This window comes from Podarcis pityusensis (assembly GCF_964106645.2).
Source record: "Podarcis pityusensis genome assembly, chromosome: 7".
Classification (NCBI taxonomy): domain Eukaryota; kingdom Metazoa; phylum Chordata; class Lepidosauria; order Squamata; family Lacertidae; genus Podarcis; species Podarcis pityusensis.
In genome coordinates this window covers 60166238-60187945 of record NC_138031.1, presented here as the reverse complement: position 1 = coordinate 60187945, position 21708 = coordinate 60166238, and the positions used below count along the sequence as shown (strand labels likewise).

General features: G+C 43.6%; 1 long non-coding RNA gene across 1 annotated transcript in view; it reads left to right on the top strand.

Moving 5' to 3' along the window:
* Nucleotides 1–21385, top strand: part of LOC308482322 — a 158873-nt gene extending 137488 nt beyond the window's left edge. Inside the window, exon 2 of the long non-coding RNA XR_013989216.1 lies at nucleotides 21298–21385. This is a non-coding gene — a long non-coding RNA (uncharacterized lncRNA). The remainder of the gene's footprint in view (nucleotides 1–21297) is intronic.
* Nucleotides 21386–21708: the final 323 nt, after the last annotated feature.

Here is a 21708-nt window from a genome sequence, read left to right as displayed (position 1 = left end):
ACAGTAACTTCGTAGCTACTTCTTTCCTATTGTCTGTCTGATTATTTTTTTTTAAGTAGCTTAAAATTTATTTCTTAAAAAATGGAAGATTGCTGCTGAAGAGATTTGATACCTCCTGTGCTAAAGAAAGAAGAATAGCCATGAGGGTGTTTTTTCTTTTCTTTTCTTGCCTGCAATATTGCAAACCATACCACGTCTTGGCTCAGAAATCCAGAGACATTTGGAGAAATAAAGGCGATGTAGCTCAGTCACATCAGTTTTGTTCAGTCCAGACATTTCCTTTTTTGATACCAATTAACTGAACTCAACACAGAATCCTTATCATTAAAGTAAACAAGCTACAACAACACATATTGTGTAGTATATAATGCCTCTGTGCCTGTCTCGGAGTCTAATTAAATGTTGGGGGTGGAGTGCCGAGAGACAGTAAATAATCATGTATAGAACTCATTTTACCTTGGGCTATGCTCCCTGTTTTGAAGCTGAAATTAGGTGCCACCAGCTCACCAATGAATGCAGGGCTGATTTGTATAGACCCACATTGTTTTTAAAACTGTGGCTTCGTGCCAGTGGAGAAACCAAAATGCATGGTGCTTCCTAATGCCAAAGGAAAACACAACAGTTTGCATACAGAAGATGACATTAGTGTAGTGGCTAGAGCAGGAACAGGGAAGCTCAAGTCTGGAGTCTGAATGCAGTCCTCCAGGCCTCTGGCCCTCCGAACTTCTGTCAGGTCACACGCATCATATTTTCACACTTTCATGTTTCTCCTGGTTGCAAAGATGTCATTTCTCTGTTTTGAGGTTTCCCCTACATCTTGTTTATCCTTGCTGCAAGACAGAATTAAGACTAGTGTGCTGGCTATTGAGGGCAATAATTTATTTGCTGTGTGGCTTTTAGATTTTCTTGCCCTTCGTGGGTCTACTCTGCACTTAACAGGGCTCTTGTCGCTGAATTTATCTACGTTTTGAAGTGCCTGGTGTTAATTACACAAGTGCACACTTCAGACAAGTATGTCTAGGTGATCGGCATGCTATTAAGTGTGAAACATCATCCTGTGCTGGCATTTGGGATGCTGGATTTCCCTTCACTTATCCTCTTCCAAAATGCCCACCTTCTTTTGCTTACCACCTCTGACCCATCCTGACCGGCATTCTCATTCATCCCATTCCATCAAGAAAGCAGGAAAAACACCAGTTCCCAGTAATCTGCCCATCTCTCCCAATTATCTGTCACAGTGGCATGACCAAGGGAACAACAAAAGATGAAGCTATGCACATTTTTATGATGGTGATGATAAGTAATAGTAGTAGTAGTAGTAGAAGAAGAAGAAGAAGAAGAAGAAGAAGAAGTGGTAGTAATTTATTTGTTTTCTATCCGACATTTCCTTCAAGAAGCTCAAGGCGGCATATAGTTGTTTCTGTTTTTTCCTGATTATTTTATTATTTTATTCTATTTGTAAACTGTCATGAGTTTTATTACAATCCAGCAGTGGGTTTTTAAAAAATGAAATAAACAAATAGATAGAATGGGAAGGGGGGAAACTATCCTCACAACAACCATGTGGGGCAGGTTAAGCTCAGAGACCGTGACTGGCCAAAGTTCACCCAATAAGCTTCATGGCTCAGCAGTCTCCCAGGTCCTAGACTGGCACTTATGCCACTACATCACACTGGCTCTAACTGGTTGTATCCAGACTAAGACTGCAATCCTATACCGACTTACTAGGAAGTATTTGTGGGTTACACCCTATTCAGGCATTATGAAATTGGCTTAAATCAACATACGAGGAGCAAGGGTGTGCATGAATACATTAACTCTACTCTCCATTCATGTCGTCGTCACCCACCACGTGTTCTAGGGTGCCTCCATGACAGTTGACAATTCTAAAGATGAATAATGGCAATGACTCTCGTGCAGATATTATACTTGCTTTGTTGACTGAATTTCAAAAGCAATTTACAATACAGACTATGTCTTATGACTTACGGTCTCCTGACAATACATTTGAACTTTGAAACTTAGTTCGGCTTTAGTGGAGTTCAGTATTACAGCTGAATTTGTGCCGTTCATATATTAAAAAGCAACAATCATGTAGAAAGTGTGGCATGTGCTGCTATTCATTAATTTTATTTCATTATATTTAAGTCATCTGTTTGTATCTCGGTGCTATTATTATGCATTGTTCTGAAATTGAAATCAATGAGAAGCTATTAAAAACCTAAGCAGTTCTCATTAGTATACGTCACCTTGGGACTTTGAGTGCTGGGTTCTGGATTATAGCACTGACTTTTCAAACAGCATTAGAATCATAAAGGAAGAGTCCCAAAAGACAGAATCAGCTCATCCCCAGATTTAAAAGTCTGTCTTCTTTAGCTTTTGTGAGATTGTCATTTTCCTTTTCTTTGCCTGGCTTCTTCTTAGTTTCCTGTTGGATTCACGTCATGAGGTGATCGGGATTTGAAGAATTCCAGTGTTAAACTTCAGGACATACATGTGCTTTCAGTTCTTGTCCATTACTTCACATTGACCCCATTGCTTTACATAAACACACCCCACTCTCTGCCCTTCGTCCAGGCAAGCAAGAGGCACGGCCACAGCTCAATACATTCCAGCCAGGTAAATCACCAGTGAGAGGTATAGTCTGGAGCATGGGTCAGCAAACTAAGGCCCACGGGCTGGATCAGGCCCAACTGCCTTCTAGATGCGGCCCACGGATGGTCCGGGAATCCACGCAGCTGGCATAGCGTGCACGCATTATGGTTTTTGTGACTCATCTGGGCTTGGGGGTCAAAAGTGAGGCAGGTGGCTGCTCAAGACAAAACCCCTTCTCCATCCGGGGTGGGGAAGAGGGAAAAGGAGCCACAGTTCAGATTTCCACCATGGAGCTGCCAGTGACTGACCTCAGGGAGGGCAGTTGCAGTGGCAGGGGCTCGGAGGCACCTCGGGAGCGATGCCCGCCGGTGTCTGTGGTGGCGGTGTTCCCCACCAGAGGAAGCAGGGAGCGCCTGGGTGGCTGCATGCCAAAGCAGTTCTGCTGGGGGGGGGGCGCTCATTAGCTACACGGTGTGAGCCATGGAAAGGTAAATAGCCGCTGCCTCGTCTTCCCTCATGTGAGTAAAAGAACGTTTTTGCTTGAGCAGCGCTGGCCTGACTTAGCGTGGTCAACGGCTTTTCCCTTCACCCATGCATGCACACATGCTCTCCAGGGCTGACAGGAATGGCGCGCTTACCTCTCTTTCCCCCGCCTTACGAGAGAAATAATAACTGTCAATGCGTAAAACACAAAGGAAGCAGCGTGGGTGTTTGAGGGAAACTCCCCCCCCCCAAAAAAAATAATCACCTTTGGGCAACGTTGGGGTTGGTCCCAATAAGGGCTTTTGCCAAAAATGTGGGTCATTATCATGGCAACATATAGTCCGGCCCTCCACAAGGTCTGAGGGACAGTGGACCGGCCCCCTGCTGAAAAAGTTTGCTGACCCCTGGTCTGGAGGCAGCCATGGCCGGGTAGAGTACTGAGGGCCAAACAAAGAGGAATGAAGAACTGTATGCAGTCCCTGAGCCTCCACCCTTAATTTTGTTATGAAGCACACCTAAAAATAATGAAGACTGTGAGGGCACATCAGTCTTTGCAAAAACTCTATCTATGCTATGTTGTTCCTTTCTTCCATCATGGAACTCAAGGTTAGGTATCTGGAGTTCCCAGTCAGTCTCTTATCCAGGCACTGACTAGATCCAAACTCATTCGAGTGATTGTTAGTATTATCACAACTTATGATTGCTACATGTAAACCATTTAGAAGCCACCTTGGCAACTAAGCGTTATTTGAATTAATAAATTACCTTACATTGAGAGGAAATATCCTACTGGCACCAGTTTGATGCCATGTCCAGTTTGGTCCTTAGTTGCAACACAACTTTCTGAAAACTAATTTTCAGACTTGAGCTGGTTTTTACGATGCCCATATGAAGTAGCTCTGCTACAACCGTAGCATCACGATCACCAGCATCTCACCATTTATTGTGTTAAATGTGTTACTTAGGCTTACCTCACCTGTGTTTTAATAGGTTGTCTTCTTTTTCCCTTGCATGCAGATATAGGAGCTCATGACGTCTTCTCCTAACCCCAGGGCAAACTTTTTCAGCTTATGGTAAGCACAAGACCTTGTGACAAGTGCAACTACAAGCTAGAAGTGCCCAGCCCACCTCTACTATCCTGTCTTCAGGGGGGACTTTTCTTTCCGTTTCATATCTGAAACTGCTGCCTTGATGCTGTTGCAATTATAAGAAAAGTGAATGATCCAGGCCAAGAAAGAAAATGAAATGAAAATGCAGAGATCATATTATCCAGATGAAGGAAAACACTTTTCCAACTACAATGGTGGCTGAAACTCATAAATTAGATGACTGAAGTAATAAGACATGTGAAATGGCTTTTAAGTCCACTACCAGCTCTGTGCAATAAATTTCCAGTGACATCCAAGCTTTTAGTGGAGGGCATGATTTATTGCCATCTACAGGAAAAGAGCTTTCATGGATTATCTCTAAAGTGGCAAAACTCTATTCTGAATTTTTCAAAATTAGTGAAGCTGTGTGAATGCTACAGGCAAGCAAGCTCCCATGCTGTCTTTTTATTTTTAATTAAAAATATTCCTCGTTAACAAGGACAGAAAAGGTACTTTGGTGAAGGAGTGGGCAGAAGATAGATCTATGATTGGATCTCTGGATGGATTTGCAGTAGACTGGCCAGGATTTCTGACTCTCAGTTGTTTAACAATAGCAACAACAAAATTACTTTCCTAAATATATATATATATAGTCTGCGGAAATGAAAAAGGCTTTAGGTAGCCAGGTGTGGACATTTGTGTGAAAGGACAGTGAGTTCAATTATAAGTGTGTGTGGTATTTTTTTTTTTTTTATCTACATGAACAATGGCACTCACAGCCTGGACACTGGAAGGAAAGGAAAAGATTTCTGATCCGTACAGAGTGTTTGAAGCAAAAACAAAGCAGTGGTATAAATACCAGAATGCTTGAAGTAGTGACTAGTCCTTTAAACCCCAATAGAATCTTAATATGCAGGTCACCTAGTTATGAGAAAGAACAGTTAATTTGCTTCTCAGTGAAGCAACAGTTCTTTTTCAGGATTCAGATTGCTTAGAATAGATCTGGTAAAATGGAATTAAAATCCAGCGCAGCTACTTCTCCCTGTGGTAACAGACAGCTTTTTTTAAAGGACCGCCACAATGTTGATCATACAAAAGTTAGAAGATCCCACTTGGATCAGACTAAAGGCCCATCTAGTCCAGCATTCTGTTCCCCCAGTAGCTAACCAGATAGCTATGGGAAGACAACAAGCAGGACATGAATGCAATAGTCTTGTGCTCAGGCCAAACACCACCGCGTCCTGTGCCCTGTTCTCACAGTGATAAATGGGAGGAGCCAAACAGCCAGAGCCGGCCCGCCTATTAGGCAGGTTGAAGTGCTTGCCTTGGGTAGCAAAAGTGCTTGCCCTGCTGCTTCCTGTCGTGACAGTGGGTATTCTGTCATCCCCTCCCGCCACCCTGGTGGGGAGAAGACAAGTGGCAACATTTTGAGGAGCACACTGGCTCCAACTTAGTTTGGTGAGAACAGGGCATGGTGGGGATGGGGATGCTGGCAGAAGTGGGGGGTATGGTGGGGGCAGGAAGTGGCAATTCCTGTTTTGCCTCAGGTGGCAAAATGGGATGGGCCACCTGTGAAGAGAGCACTCTCTGTCATGATCCCCAGCAACTAACATTCAGATAAAAGCTGCCTCTTACACTGCAGGTTGTAGCCAGAGATAGCCTTATCTGCCATGAATTCGCCTAATCTCCCTTTAAAGCTGTGCGCGTTGGTGGCCAGTCTACATGGTCGGAAACCTGGTTTGCTGCTGCAGAATGTCAGTCCAACACTTTATTATATCAGTTTTAAAGAAACTGAATAATCTAGGTTGATCTCCAAAAGAAAGACCAGCAACCTCCCTCATTTTGGGTCTCTTTTCAAATGCTACCAGGCTCCAGAAAGTGTCTGAGACATCAGCAGCCACTGTTACCTAAGCTGCCCACACCATTAAGTGATTCTCCCTTTTCGGACTTTAACTGACACATATTTGTCAAAAGGCAAAAGCAAACGCATCTTGTAGTGGCCACAAGATGAGCGAATGTTCTTTTGCTCTCCGAAGTGCCAAGATAGCCCCAGGCCAATCACTTGCAGTGTGTGTGTTTTCTATTTCTTTAAGCCCCTATAAATACACTCAGTGAAAGAGATAACACAATAGTCCTTTACAGGAGTAAGGAGATAGATTTACAGCTACCCAAAGCCATTATCAAGGCACAGTGCTAAGTGTCGATGAGTGACAGGCTGCCTCAGTGACATCATAATCCAAGAGAAGCCTGTCAGTTGAGATGGCAGACTATCATACCCTCTCTTCCACTTTACTCTCACCGAAGTGATAAACCTGTTCCTGGGCTGAACCTAGGGATGGGAGAGAAACTCAATTCCGTTCAGGTTCAAGGGCAAACTTACCAAATTCCTCCTTTCCAAAACAAAATAAGCACTGAACCACAGTCACTGTTTGAAATGCGCAAGTCTCCAAATTTTGCAATGCAGTTTGCCAGCTAAGACACGTGCACAAAAATGCATATGCTAGGGTCAAGTGTGCATGTAAATGCATATATTGGCAAACTACAACATACAAAAAAACACATTATATTAGGTGAAGTTGCATTGCAAAAATGCAAAGCATATGAGAAGTTGTGTACCAAAATGTGTATATTAGGAGAAATTCACACTAAAATTCTGGTGCATTTTCTTGAGTACCCTTTTTTTTTGTATTTTAAAAAATTCAAACTAATGTGGAAATATGGAGAAATAAACTAAGATTGGAAAAAAGAGAAACTGAGTGAATCCAAACTTGACATTCCCCCTGCCACACACCCCAGCTGTACTACTCCTAGCTGTAGATAGAAGGCTGACATGGAATCATAGAATTGTAGAGTTGGAAGGGACCCCAAAGATCATCCAGTCTAATCTCAACATGATTGGATGCTTCTCCATACAAGGCTAGCTATCAAGGGAGAAGGCTGTTAGCTTATTTTGTGCAAGAATATGTACACATACACACACAGAGAGAGACAGACAGACAGACAGACAGACAGACAGACAGACAGAAAGACAGAGAAATATGTATTATATTTGTATGGATGAGCACTCAGTCACATGGGCTTCACCTTACACAGCCTGACTGAGTACAGTCCAGACACATGTCTACCACTTCAGTGAGAAAACAATGTTGCTTTGTTTTGCTTTGGGTTTTTTTTTAAGGGCTTGACGCAAATATACACAGATGCATACCAAGCATAAAGGTAAAGGGTAAAGGGACCCCTGACCATTAGGTCCAGTCGCAGATGACTCTGGGGTTGCGGCACTCATCTCGCTTTATTGGCCGAGGGAGCCGGCGTACAGCTTCTGGGTCATGTGGCCAGCATGACTAAGCCGCTTCTGACGAACCAGAGCAGCGCATGGAAACACCATTTGCCTTCCCACCGGAGCGGTACCTACCGTATTTTTTGCTCTATAGGACGCACTTTTTCCCCTCCAAAAATGAAGGGGAAATGTGTGTGTGTCCTATGGAGCGAATGCAGGCTCCTTGGCTTCGCGGCGACGCACCTGTCCTGGAAGCCAGAGGAGGAACAGAAGGGTCTCCTTCTGTTCCTTCTCCAGCTTCGCTGAAGGGCGCTGCGCCTTCTCCCTCTCTGCACAGCGCCTCTCCTGTGAAGGAGAGGTGCTGCGCAGAGAGAGAGAGAAGGTGCAGCGCCCCTTGAGCGACGCGCCTGTCATGCGAAGCCGGAGGAGGAACAGAAGGGTCTTCTTCTGTTCCTTCTCCAGCTTCGCTGAAGGGCGCTGTGCCTTCTCCCTCTCTGCGCAGCACCTTTCCTGTGAAAGAGGGGCGCTGCACAGAGAGAGAGAAGGCGCAGTGCCCCTTCAGCGACGCGTCTGTCCTGGCTTCTGCTTTAGCCCTGCGCAGCCTCTTTGGGCAGGGGGAGCCTTCATCCCGCTGCCCTGAGGAGGCTTGGCCCGGTTACCCCAGAAGCCAGAACAGCCACACGGTATCCCAGAAGCCAGATCCCTCTTGCTGTTCTGGCTTCTGGGGTTCAGAATAATTTTTTCTTGTTTTCCGCCTCCCAAAACTAGGTGCGCTCTATGGTCCGGTGCGCCCTATGGTGCGAAAAATACGGTATTTATCTACTTGCACTTTGACATGCTTTCGAACTTCTAGGTTGACAGGAGCAGGGACTGAGCAATGGGAGCTCACCCCGTTGCAGGGATTCGAACCACCAACCTTCTGATCAGCAAGCCCTAGGCTCTGTGGTTTAGACCACAGCGCCACCCGCGTCCCTTACACCAAGCATACCTGAGTCTAAAGTCAAGGAAGGCTTCACCTGAAAGTGCTCAGGGCACCAGGTTATATTTCATTAATGGTCAAGACTCAAGACCAAGATGGCTTGCCAGTCTGCTGAGAGAACACACCAGGAAGACTGCAGGGAAGTGACAACTTCTTATGATGAGTGGCTCCTCAATAGAAACTAAATTTTGTGGATTGAAGAGGAACAATTATTTTCATTCCAGCAGATAATGTTTCATAGATACATGAGGTGCAAAAGAGATACCACAGCACTGCAGACTTCCTTAAAGGTGAAAATAAACATCAAGTCCAAAAGTCCATTTCTGTAAGCATCTTAGTTCCTAAATGGTTCCCATTTGATCCCACCCCTTCATTCTGAAACAAATACACACCCCAAGTGACTTGTTTTGGGAACTACCCAGGTGACATACTGGACAAGATTTATTGGCTACCAGTAAATAAGTAGCCTTGCTAGTTTGGAGCAAAAACCCATTAAGCCCTGCATTCAGTTTCCATCAGCAGCCAGCCTTGAAAGCTGACCAGCAGGGGATGGAAGTAATGATCATCTCATCTTCTCTGCTTCCACCATCAAGGGTAAGATTAATACACAGTTTTCACTTAGCTATTGTAGCTTACAGCTGCCACTCAACCGATTATCTAGGAATTTGTGGAATTCCCTTGTAAAAGCATAGTTCCCTCCGTTTCTGGCACTCAGGCTGTATCATCAGTTATACAGCCAAAACAGTAGCACACATAAGGCAAAGCAGTTCAACACGCAGCCCTAGGGATGCCTTTTTCGGTGGTCCTTGACAACATTTGATGTCCCCCCTCCAGCCCTCGTGCTGCCGCCCCAAATCCAGGTAAGCGATGCACTGGGCTTTGGGAAAGAGGTGTGACGACTTGAGAGGGTCCTAGAGTCCTCCCACCTCCTTCCCAAAGCCTAGTTGGTGCTTTCCCAGCTTTGGGAAGGAGATGGGAGGACTCTAGGACCCTGTCAAGGGCTGGGTTGTGTGTGTCAAAAGTTGGACCCTGAGGGAAAGGTATCGGCTGGCTTGAGGGAACCCTGAGATTTGCAGAAGTACAAAAAAAGTGGTTGGGGAGGGGAAAGACATAAGGATGGGGAACAACAGCAACTGCCCAATGAAGACTGAGCATGCTCAGTGGTTGTGCAATGCTGACCAATAGGTGCACAGAGGGAAAGGAAATGTCACAGAATGGGACCACTCCACACTATGGCGTTTTGTTGCAGATTTCACTTGGCCACCATATTTTGAGGTAGCAGATTCTGTGCATCCACTGTGACTGACACCCAATGTTTCTGCCTTTGCCTTCAACACACAGCATTAATGAAAAAGTAGTTTAAGAGAGGGAGTCTAACATTTTTTGTGAGGATAGTGGTAAAAAGATGACTGAACTAAAATGGCAGAACGGTAATAACATTCAGAGATGCAAGGCGGATAAGATAGTGGCACAGAAAGAATAATGACAGGCTTTGCACTAAGAGGCACAAAGCATGCTGTAATGTACTGTATAAGAAATGAGAACAAAAAAGGAACTATGGATGGTAATAACAGCAGGCTGCCATATAGTCACACAATGGATGCGGCCTCCTAGCAACCCAAGATCACCACCCTTTCCGGAACAAAACGATGCAGAGGCAGCACATTCACATCCACACCTTTATCAGGCGAGCAGAGAGCTTCCAGTAATGCAGAGAGCTCTCTGACCCCAGATAATAAAAATGCAGGTGAATGGAACTGATGAAAACTCCAATAAAGTATTCTTGCTGAAACATAATGGACTGAATTGGGTAGCAGCAGCAAAGTAACCCATCACATATTTTTAAAAACATTATATGTGCTATACATAACATGATTCATAACAAAGTTGTAAGTTTTAGGAGAAGTTTTAGGATTTATCTCAAATTTACCAAGCTAGCTTTCTTATGTTTACTTATGTCTATACGTATTTTGATCGATAGCTTACTTGATCCACTATGTATTTTGGAAAGTGGTTTGTTCACTTGTCCATTTGTTCTCTATAGGTTCAGATGCTTCTTGAGATAGCGCCATATTTGACACAAGGTTTTCCAAGGTGGGAGCAGTGGTCATTGTCAATGTTTGAACTCCACCCACCATTTTGAATCAAGATGGCAGACTGAAGTGTCGCTTTTGGTGTGATTTCACCCATTTTGGGGGCACAGGTTTAGCCACCTCTTGAGATAACATTGCCAAACTGTCCAACAAAGTAATACCTTAAGAGGGGGATATCTTTATGCATGAAAATTCTATAGAGAATCTTCTCACGGTGACCTTTCTTAGATGTCTAACAAGGAAAAGTAGGGCAAAGCAACTTGTTTGTTTCCCCTCTGTTGGTTTAATAGCTCTCGCTGATTTGATTGTAATTTGAAAGTGCCAGTGGCACTTGCCTACTTGATCTTATTTAGGTTTGCCTTTGCATTAAATGGATTTTCTTTATTTTCACAAGCAGCTTTGATTTAATGCTATGGAAGCTTTGCCTTTAAAGGGATCACTCCTGCTAACTTCCAAAGAATAGCCTCAGACACAGCAGCATTGCTAGCATCTATTATTATTATTATCATCATTGTCATCATTTCTGCAACATGTTTAGAGTGCACAAAAAGGCATCTCATTCCTCTTCATAAGCATCCTATGAAATTTCAAATTTGACTACCAAAGTTCGAAACTAAAAACAAGAACTTGTGTACAGGAACTCCCCAGAGGAAATCAGATATTTAAACTCTGCTTTGAGAAGAGGTGCTTATGAGGGCGATTGGGGTGTGTGTCTGTGTCAGACAATGGATGCGTTATGTCCCGACCTTGTGCGTATGATGTCGCAATGTCCTGGACAGGACATCCCAGGAGGAGCCAAGAACAGAGTCAAATACAGTGGTACCTCAGGTTACATACGCTTCAAGTTACATATGCTTCAGGTTACAGACTCCGCTAACCCAGAAATATTACCTCAGGTTAAGAACTTTGCTTCAGGATGAGAACAGAAATCGGGCAGTGGTGGTGCAGCGGCGGCAGCAGGCCCCATTAGCTAAAGTGGTACCTCAGGTTAAGAACAATTTCAGGTTAAGAACAGACCTCCAGAACGAATTAAGTTCTTAACCCGAGGTACCAGGGTACATGACTGCACATCTCAATGGCCAAGAGCTCCTCCTCCTCTCCTCTTGGCGCCACCACCACCAGGAGGCTGCTTTGACCCTCCTTCCACTCCGTGGCAGGAGGAGGAGAAGAACCAGCCATTGGAGGCATGCCACACTCAGAGCTTTGGCTCCACTCTTTTGGGACATCAGGGGCCGGCCTCTGCCAAAAAAATATATAGGAAGGCCAAAAAGGCTTGGCCCCTAGGAGCTGGCCCCCCAGGCTTTGAGGGACACTTTTTAAAACTGGGGAAAGTTGTCACAAGGTACCATTCTCCCAGTTCCCCCCCGCCCAAGCCTCTTCTTGGAATTAAACTTTCTTGTCATGGCATCTCCCTAAGAAGTTCAGAACAAATGCATATTTCAGTATGTTCTGGGTTACTTTCAGATACAGGCTGGTGCAAAATAAAGTGAAATAAAAACTTGCTCACATGCATGAAATGGAAAATAACCATTCAGGCTATGGCAGTGTCCCTCCTTTCTTCCATTCCATATCCAGTACACTGCTTTGGAATGCCCAGACAACAGGCAGCATGAAAGTATTTAAATAAACAAACAAACTTATTGTCCTTTACACTAAGCCCAACTACATCCTTACTCCCACCCCAGACCCTATTTCCCATTATACTCTTTATCTTCTTCAGTTTTAGGCTGGCAGCAATGTGGCTGTCTAAAAAGGCTTTACCTGATTGCTCTCTTTTCTGTTGATGTCTTTGCCTTTGAGTTTCTGTGGATGTTTTGGATTTTGTTATAGGGGCTTAGTGTTGATGCTTATATTTATAATTTATAATATTTATAATTAAAGGTAAAGGGACCCCTGACCATTAGGTCCAGTCGTGACCTGACTCTGGGGTTGCAGGTCTCATCTCGCTTTACTGGCCAAGGGAGCCGGTGTACAGCTTCTGGGTCATGTGGCCAGCATGACTAAGCCGCTTCTGGCGAACCAGAGCAGCACACGGAAACGCCGTTTACCTTCCCGCCAGAGCGGTACCTATTTATCTACTTGCACTTTGATGTGCTTTCGAACTGCTAGATTGGCAGGAGCAGGGACCAAGCAATGGGAACTCACCCTGTCACGGGGATTTGAACCGCCGACCTTCTGATCAGCAAGTCCTAGGCTCTGTGGTTTAACCCACAGAGCCACCCGCATTCCAGTTTTCTCAAATAAATAAAGTAAATGTGGATACCTGTAACTCAGGATAATAGTTGATGTGTCTGATGAAGTGGACTCTCTAGTCTAGGAAAGCTCACGCCATAATACATTTGTTAATCTTTAAGGTACCACAAGACTCCTTGTTGTCTTTTTAGCAGCACAATCCTTTTCCACACAACCTTACACATGTTTAGAATAGTGTGATCAAAGGGGTACCTTTTGGGGGGGGTGCTCAGAGCATGAATATCAAAATGGGTACCTTGGAGCCACGATGAGTATGATAATGGCTAATATTCAAGGTCAGCTGCAGCCAGCAGCATTATTCACACACTGCAGTACTTGCTTTATTACATCCAAATCAATGATACTCACAATTTACAACAAACCTTTCATTCTTTCTATGGAAAGAATGAGATTCAAAAACGCTCAGATCTTTCTTTCAAACCCAGCTGGATGCCATGAATTATTTACATTTCTTGGTATGCTTCTCTTTTTTCTTTAAAAAAAACTTTCCTTCCAATTTGGCAGTTATATATCATGCTATATTTCCTCTGTGCACGCACCCCTCCTCAAAAGCTTCTGCAGTTCTTGATCTGAGTACTCAGTCCTCCAACAGCGATGCTATTTCCAAATGAAAAACTGTAAGAGTTTCTTTCCTCAACAACCTGCACTTTCATTTTCACTTCATTATTCACAAAGTGGTTGTTTACTGTAGCAATTCTATATGATTGTTTCTAGCTCCATTAAGCATACACATTCCCACATCAAATCCCCCACAGAACATATGCCTCTCTCTTTTTCTGTTGTCTTCCGCCACTTCCCCTGGTTTTGGTGCTGCCATCTAAAAGTGGGTATTGGTACATCAAAATTGGGTTCACAGCTAATCCCTCCCCACACAAAATCATCAGTCAGGTGTTAATTTTGAAGTGTTTAAAATGTGATCTTTCCTTGAATGGACCAATCTGAAAACAGGTAGCACACCATGGGCATAGCCAGGGGGCGCAGCTGCCCCCCATCAAGTAAATAAATAAAAATACTTAACTAACTGACCAACTGCATTGCAGATAACTCAGTTCTGCTCCCCCTAACATAATGCCTGTCCCCTCCTAAAATAAATCCTGACTACGCCATGTAGCGCGCCTGTGAAATTAGTTGCCTTAGGTGGAGCAGCAAAGCTTCCCACCCCAATCAAAGGGCATGATATTGAAAGCTGTTCAATTCACTTTGGCCCTTGAAGAAAAGATCCCCTATAAATATCTTCCCTGATCATTAAAAACATTAAAAATAAAAGATGGTGATGGTACAGATTAGGAAGAGATTTGAGAAGACTGGCTTGAATGGGAGACATTAACTATGAACCCTGATTTGATATGTCAATACACACTTGCAAGTATTGACTAGATCTGGAGGTTTGTAGTTAATGGCGCTGCTCTTCCTGACTGCAGACCTTCTGTTTCTGCTGCACCAAGTATCAGGCTACTGACATGTTCTGTACAGTGGTTCCTCGGGTTAAGTACTTAATTCGTTCCGGAGGTCCGTTCTTAACCTGAAACTGTTCTTAACCTGAGGTACCACTTTAGTTAATGGGGCGTTCTGCTGACCCCGCGCCGCCGAGCGATTTCTGTTCTCATCCTGAAGCAAAGTTCTTAACCCGAGGTACTATTTCTGGGTTAGCAGAGTCTGTATCCTGAAGCATCTGTAACCTGAAGCGTCTGTAACCCGAGGTACCACTGTAACATGGTCTCTTGCTGAACTATGTAAGCCCACTCACTTGTGGTTATTTGAGACAGGAAAACTATACAGGCAACTCCCAATTTACTCAGGGGTTACGTTCCAAGGCACCATGCATTTAAGTGAAATCTTGTATATTTGAAACACCATTTTAAAAGTCTGCAGGCAACCTGTTCTTCCCCCACCCCACCCCTTTTTGTGACATTTACAGGTCTGTTCCAGGTCTGGTGCGATGCGCGTGTGCACTCCCCATCACTAATAAACAACGAATCAAGTTGCCTACCCCTTTATGGTAGCGCAACTCACAATTAACTCAATCCAGGATAACATTTCTAGGCATTCTCGTCAGCAAAAGACGTTGTTTGTAGCACCCATACATCAGCAGAACTGCCTCAGGCCTGCTGCTGCTGCTGCCTCTCCATAATTATATTTTATAATCCTCCTTTGCACACAAGAACTCAACTCAGGCCCTTCTCAATGCATTAGAATCCTCTTCAAACCCATTAGCTGTATCAGAAGCTTCGCACTGTCACTCTCTCGTCGAAATATTTTATTATGGAGTTAACTGTATTACAAAATGGTGAACTATGAATATTTTAGCACACTGCGTGTACCAAACCACTGAAATCAACCCGTCTTTCACCACACCAGCAAGACTGGGAAGGCTCTTGCGTGCCGAGTTAAATATATGCCCTCTCTTAACCAAAGAATGGAGATATGTGGCTAATAAAAAATGTGCCGTGTAGTTGCATCAGAAATGCTGCTGTTAGCTTTATTCGTAGTAGGATTACCACAATTTATTACCCACCCATCGCCCCAAGCACCCAGGATGTGTCTTTGACATTTGCATAGTGAGTCAGGTGTACCAATGTGGGAAGGGTGCCCCCAAATTATAATTTACCCTCCCAGTGTCCCGATTCTCCAAGGACAGTCCCAGAATTACGAAAGCCATCCTGGATTCTAATTTGAGGCCAGAATATCCCTGTTTCCCTTGCCAGCATCACCACTGTCGAGCTTAGGGAGGAGGATGAGCTGGCGCTAGCATCCCATTGCCTCTCCATGGCCTCTCTATGGCTGCTGCTGCTGGCCTTGGAGAGCCTGCAACCACCAAGGCCAGGCCCTGGGTGATGCACCGGCTGCGAGGGGCAGGCAAAGGGCAGGGTTGTGGGGGAAGAAAGGAGGAGTGTTGCAGAGTGGAGCACAAAGCTCTATGCGGCCTAGGACCCAAGCACCTACGGGACCGCCTCTCCTGGTATGCCCCATGGAGGACCTTAAGGTCCACAAATGACAACATTTTGGGGGTCCCAAGTCACAAGGTGGCTAGGTTGGTCTCAACTAGGGAGGGCCAGGGCCTTTTCAGTATTGGCCCCAAGTTGGTGGAACACTCTGTCACTAGAGACTAGGGCCCTGCGGGACTTGACATCTTTCCGCAGGACCTGCAAGACAGAGCTGTTCCGCCTGGCCTTTGGTTTGGACTCAGTCTGACCCTTATGTTTCCCTCCCCTTATGGTTTTGACTTTTAAAATGAGGCTGCATTTTAAATTGGTTTTTTTCCCCTTTTTTATGTTTTTACTGAAAATTTATTGGTGTTAGCCGCCCTGAGCCCGGCTCTGGCCGGGGAGGGCGGGGTATAAATAAAAGTTGTTGTTGTTGTTGTTGTTGTTATTATTAAAGAGTATTGACTTTTTAAAAAATGCTTTGTGTGTCTGCATCTAATCTTGCCCCTTTCGAAAATTGGTTTATTTGTGTGTGTTTTTCTTTTTGTAAATCTACCAAGGAATAAAAAATTAAATAAAATTGGGATTCAGGGATTTTCTCAGGAAAGAGGAGGGGGTGGGTGCTACATCCCATTGGTAGTGGAAACAGCACTTGCTCTTCTTCTGATAGGAAATGCTCTGTGGTGGCAGACAACAAAAATGGGGGGGTCAAGGAGGGTCAGTCAAAAGTTTGGCCCACAAAAAAAAGTTTGAGAACCACTGTCTCAGTGGGGGGAGAGGGAGGGCTGTGTACACATCACTTTCGAACACATCAAGTCATCACATAATGTTGCAGTCATCAATAACTGAATGCCAATGAATGGACTCCCCGGCAGCCCAATCCTATGCATGTTTACTCTAATGTATTGCCATTGTGTCCAGTGGTTCATCTGCAGTGAATCTGCATCCACAAGCAAGATCTGAGTCAAGATCTGGGAGCTACCCGAGGTGTTTGAACTATCGTCCAATTCCCTGTCAGTGTACACCAGAGTTGTTATCTCAGTTCAAAAACTCTGACAGTCCATGAACCTTGACACATAAGCAAGTTTGGTAAGAGATGTGGAAGCTGGCAATGTTGTTCCACACTTAACACCCAGTTATCTCTGGTTTCCATTGTTTCGGGTGTTGTGGCAATAGCGTTGTGTCAGACCTATGTGAACAAGTTTGGGAAGTCATATCCACTGAGGGTTCTTGAAAATTAAATGCTCGATCCTGGAGGAAATATCAATGCATCTTTTGCAAATTTATTAGAGCAGATTGTCATATCACATAGCAACCAGTCCCGGAAAGCTGAACAATCTTAACCTTTGCGATACAGAAGCATCAATCACTTCTGAGGTTGGTCTCTGATAAGCGTAGAAAACTTTCGTACATTTAGCTCGCATCCAGATTTCCTCTTTGGAACTTGTTGTGTTACTATCAAAGGCATGAGTTGTCCTTATCTCATGCATTTCAGCTTGCCCCTCCCTACACACATTTTCTATTGACTGTGCTTAGATAAATTGGGGGAGAGACAAAAAAAAGGGGGCCAGCAGAATCCCCTTAAACCGCCCCCCTCCTTATCAAGTGAATTGTAAAGAACACATTTGCCACAGTTACGCGCCTTAAAAGCACAATCTATACTATGTCTTTTTTAAAACCTAAAATAAAAAAGGAAACTGACAAAAAGTAATATATTGCGTTTCAGCATTCATGAAACATATTTGCAGCATTCCTCTGTCATTGTCTTTTTAGAAAACAGTTAAATTCCCTTGCATTTTGTCTTTAACTGAAAATGCTGCCACAGGGTAGAGGTCAACTGTTTCTCAGAGTAGACCCATTGAAATGCATGAACATGGGTAAGTTAGGTCTATTGATTTCAACAGGCCTACTCTGTGTAAGACTTTACTGAACACTATCTGCTGTATCTTGCCAATGCATTAACAGTGCAATCCTACTCATGACTACTCGCTCAATGCCACTGTTAAGTGGCTATTGCATTACAAAGAGAATTAGAGGTATATTCCTTCCACCTACTGACTTTTAGCGGATCTACAAGGATATTGAGATTTTGATTTTAAATATGTTTCCAGGTCTTACAGCGGATTAGAGGAAAAACTGGGAAATGTGGCTGCACCTCACCCTGGCTTCTAACACACTAGAATACAAATACAAATTACTCCATGTCATTTCAATCCCACCTCCCCAACCCTTCTAAATAATGATGTGGCGATGGAGGAAATAGTGTGCTATTGAGCTCATTTGCTGTTGCTTGAGATACCTTGAGCTAATTGCTCACTACATACAAAACACAGTTCACATTGCACATTCCTGCTTTTGGCACATTTATGGATCAGGATTAATTGTATGGGTTCTAGTCCCAGGGGCCTCAAGGGGGTTAGTCAAAATAGTACTGCCCCCACTTCCAGCTCTATAGTTGCATGACTTATAAAATGTCCTGATTTCAAAGCCCATTTTATTAATTTGACGTGTAATTTATGACCATTCCTATCCTTTGGCAGTGCCAACTTGGGTCGCGGGGAAGCTTTGTCTACAGAGTCTGAAATATGCCACATTGACCATGCTTGCTCTAGGTCTTGTTAAGTATGATCTAAAATATCCTGATTGCTTATGAGATGGTCCCAGCTACCACTGTATTGATGCAAAGGGGTATATACACGCATGTGCAAATTAGCTGCAACCCTCAGGTTTAAGTTCTACTTAAAATTTGGCCATCTATGTGGAGCTGGTTTGTCTCCTCTGTTCTGTATCGCTGCATGCACTAAATATAGATCCATCAGGATGGGTGCAAATATGAAACACTGGTGAGGAATTCTAGGCGTCTCTTCAGCAGATGCTGTGGAATTCCACACTAATTTGAACAGACTTTATACCGTTCATTAGACTGCACTGATCCATGGCCGTGGGGTGGGAATGTGGGAGCAGGAGTATACAACCATGCCTTTAAACAATAAAGTTTCAAACTTGATGCCTAATTTGTGTTTTAAGTAGAAAGCACAAGTGTATAACTGATTTTCCGAGAAAGAAACACATTAAACATTTCTTTTGTGTATGACAGGGGGATGCGGGGGGGAGGGGGAACCCTTAAGGTTTATATTCCCTTTTTCAAGCTCAATAAGAAAAAGGGGGAAACACATATCTAATGATTATACTGACAGTGAGACTTTTTCAAACTGCTAAAGTAGACCAGATCACTAGTCTGTCACATTCTTTATTTTCTGTCCAACAGCAGCTTGCGTCAGTGGAAGCCACAAAATACTGAAGGGCAGAAGATCTGTTAACATACATGATGAAATACAAATGCAGGTAGAAAACCAACAATGAGGAGATATTAATGAAGGAGAAAGAATTGCTTTGTTCTCCACACGTATAGACACACACACAAACTAACTTAGCATCTTTGGAACCTGTTCTTCTTCTTTGCCTGGAACACAAGAGTGTGATCTACCTAAGGCACTTCATTCTGGCATCTGATTGAAAGGCCTTCAAGTTGTGCTACGGACCTTAGCCTTGAGGCCAAGTGCAAATTAGGTTTAAATCAGTGAAGCTGATTAAAGCTTCATTGTGGCTGAGCCCTTAATAGGAAGCAAAAATGAGAGGAAAGACCCACTTGAACACAGCAAGAGTTGCCTCTTGTAACTTGGAACACATGTAATGCTTTTCGGCCCCGCTTTACTCAGACAAAACCACGAGAGGTTTAAGGCTATTTACCTGCTGACAGAATGGAATGAAATTTCCAGCTTGGGAAAATAAAGCCAAGTAGGAATCAAAGGCATGGCATTTACTGCAAACAGTAAACGGCTTCTTTTAGTCGGGGGCCGGGGGGGATTTAGGGGTAAAGATGGACATCAAAACAACTCAAAAGGTTCAAGTGGCTCACCTGAATTTATTGCCTTTACTGAGTTAAGAACACAAGAAGACTGACGCAAAGGGTGCCTCCTGGAGAGAAATGGGGAAGGCACAATTTCTATTAAAGGCGGCTCTCTGCAAAATAGTTTCCATGTTGCTCGCTTTTAGCATTGCCTTTGGCAACCCACACGAATCTGCCAAATCATGACAAAGTTCCGAACTACAAAAATCCCTCTTGAATGAACATTTAAAATTATTTCTGCATTTCTGTTGTATACCGCTTGTTCAATATATAGAATGCTACGTAAGTATTCCCATTTTTAATATTCAAAATGAAAAAGTTTAAAAATAAGTTTTCAGCCAAACCAAAATTAATTTTGATTGGACGGTTGGTACATCTTGAATCCCTTCCACAGCATGACTTCGGCTAAATTATACTTCAAATGCATTATTTACTGAGGGCCCAATCCTATGAACCTATAAGCCAATACAGTGGTACCTCAGGTTACAGACGCTTCAGGTTACCGACTCCGCTAACCCAGAAATATTACCTCGGGTTAAGAACTTTGCTTCAGGATGAGAACAGAAATCGTGTGGCGGCACAGCGGCAGTGGGAGGCCCCATTAGCTAAAGTGGTACCTCAGGTTAAGAACAGTTTCAGGTTACGAATGGACCTCTGGAACGAATTAAGTTCTTAACCCGAGGTACCACTGTAAAGATGTGGGTATTTGAATAATTGCACATTTCTGATTTTCTTGTGTTTTTGTTGAAATATGCACTCGCTATGATTGCCATAGCTGAACAGCAATGTTTTGCAAAAAAAACCCCAAAAGAACGGAATTTATATCCATTGCCAGCCTTCCTATTCTGTGGCATTATAACAAAGCATGACTGTTATTTATTTGTTTCAAATTATCTTCTCAGGACAATGTTGGTTATGAAGTGGACATAATGTAACTCCATCGAAGGAACAATCCAATCCTGTGACTTAAACAGATCTGTGATAAATTATATAGATGAGTAAATTAGACAAATATGATAAACAAAGAGGAATCTTTGTAAAATCTTCTAGAGAAAGCCTAAAATCTAAGCCTGAGATGGCAAACACAGAGCTACGACATCATATTTAGTTCCAGCTCTATGGGAAAAAAGTGGATCTGTGCCAGATAACAAATGGGTGGGCTGTTAGGGGGGAAAGGCCAGAGTTGAGCATAAAGTGATGTCAGCTAGAATCATATCATTGTTGAATTGGAAGGGATCCCGAGGGTCATCTAGTCCAGTGTTTTTCAACCACTGTTCCGCTGCACACTAGTGTGCCGCGAGATGTTGCCTGGTGTGCCGTGGGAAAAATTGAAAAATTCGAAAGATTAAAAAAATAATAATGTCAAATTTTCGACTGTGTCCACCCTATTTTCCATCCGTCCTGGGTGGGGATCAGATCGGATGGGATCGGATGAGAGCGGACAGGCGGTCCGCTCTCATCCGATTCCCCATAGAGAGCAGCGGGGCTCTGACATCTCCCTCTCCGCACACAGCTGAGCAGAGAACGGTCCGCAACGTTTTTGTTTGCCATTAAAGAAAAAAATATTAAACCATGCTTGAATGTCGGAACTGGTTACTAAAATTTTTGAATCCCACCACTGATGTTAAGTGTTTGTGTTTATTTGATTTGTGTTTATTTGATTCCCATTCAAGAGAATTACTTTATATATAGTCAATATAGGCACAGAGTTAAATTTTTTAACATTTTCTAATGGTGGTGTGCCTCGTGATTTTTTGCATGAAACAAGTGTGCCTTTGCCCAAAAAAGTTTGAAAAACACTGATCTAGTCCAACGCCCTGCAATGCAGGAATCTCAACATGTGGTCCCCCATCCAATTTGAAACCATACCAGATCTTTTTAGCTTGGCAAATATGCCAGAAGCTCGATTGCTGCACCACTAACAGGGGCGACTATTTGCCAAAACCCAGGATTGAACCAGAGATAGAACAATGTTTGATTCCTGTTTCAATCAAAGGCTGTGGCTACAGGAGAAGCTAAACTCTCTTCGGGGTGTTAATGCTGTGAGTCCCTCCATCGCAGGCTCAGGTTGTATATAAATGTAAATAAACCATAAATCCTAAA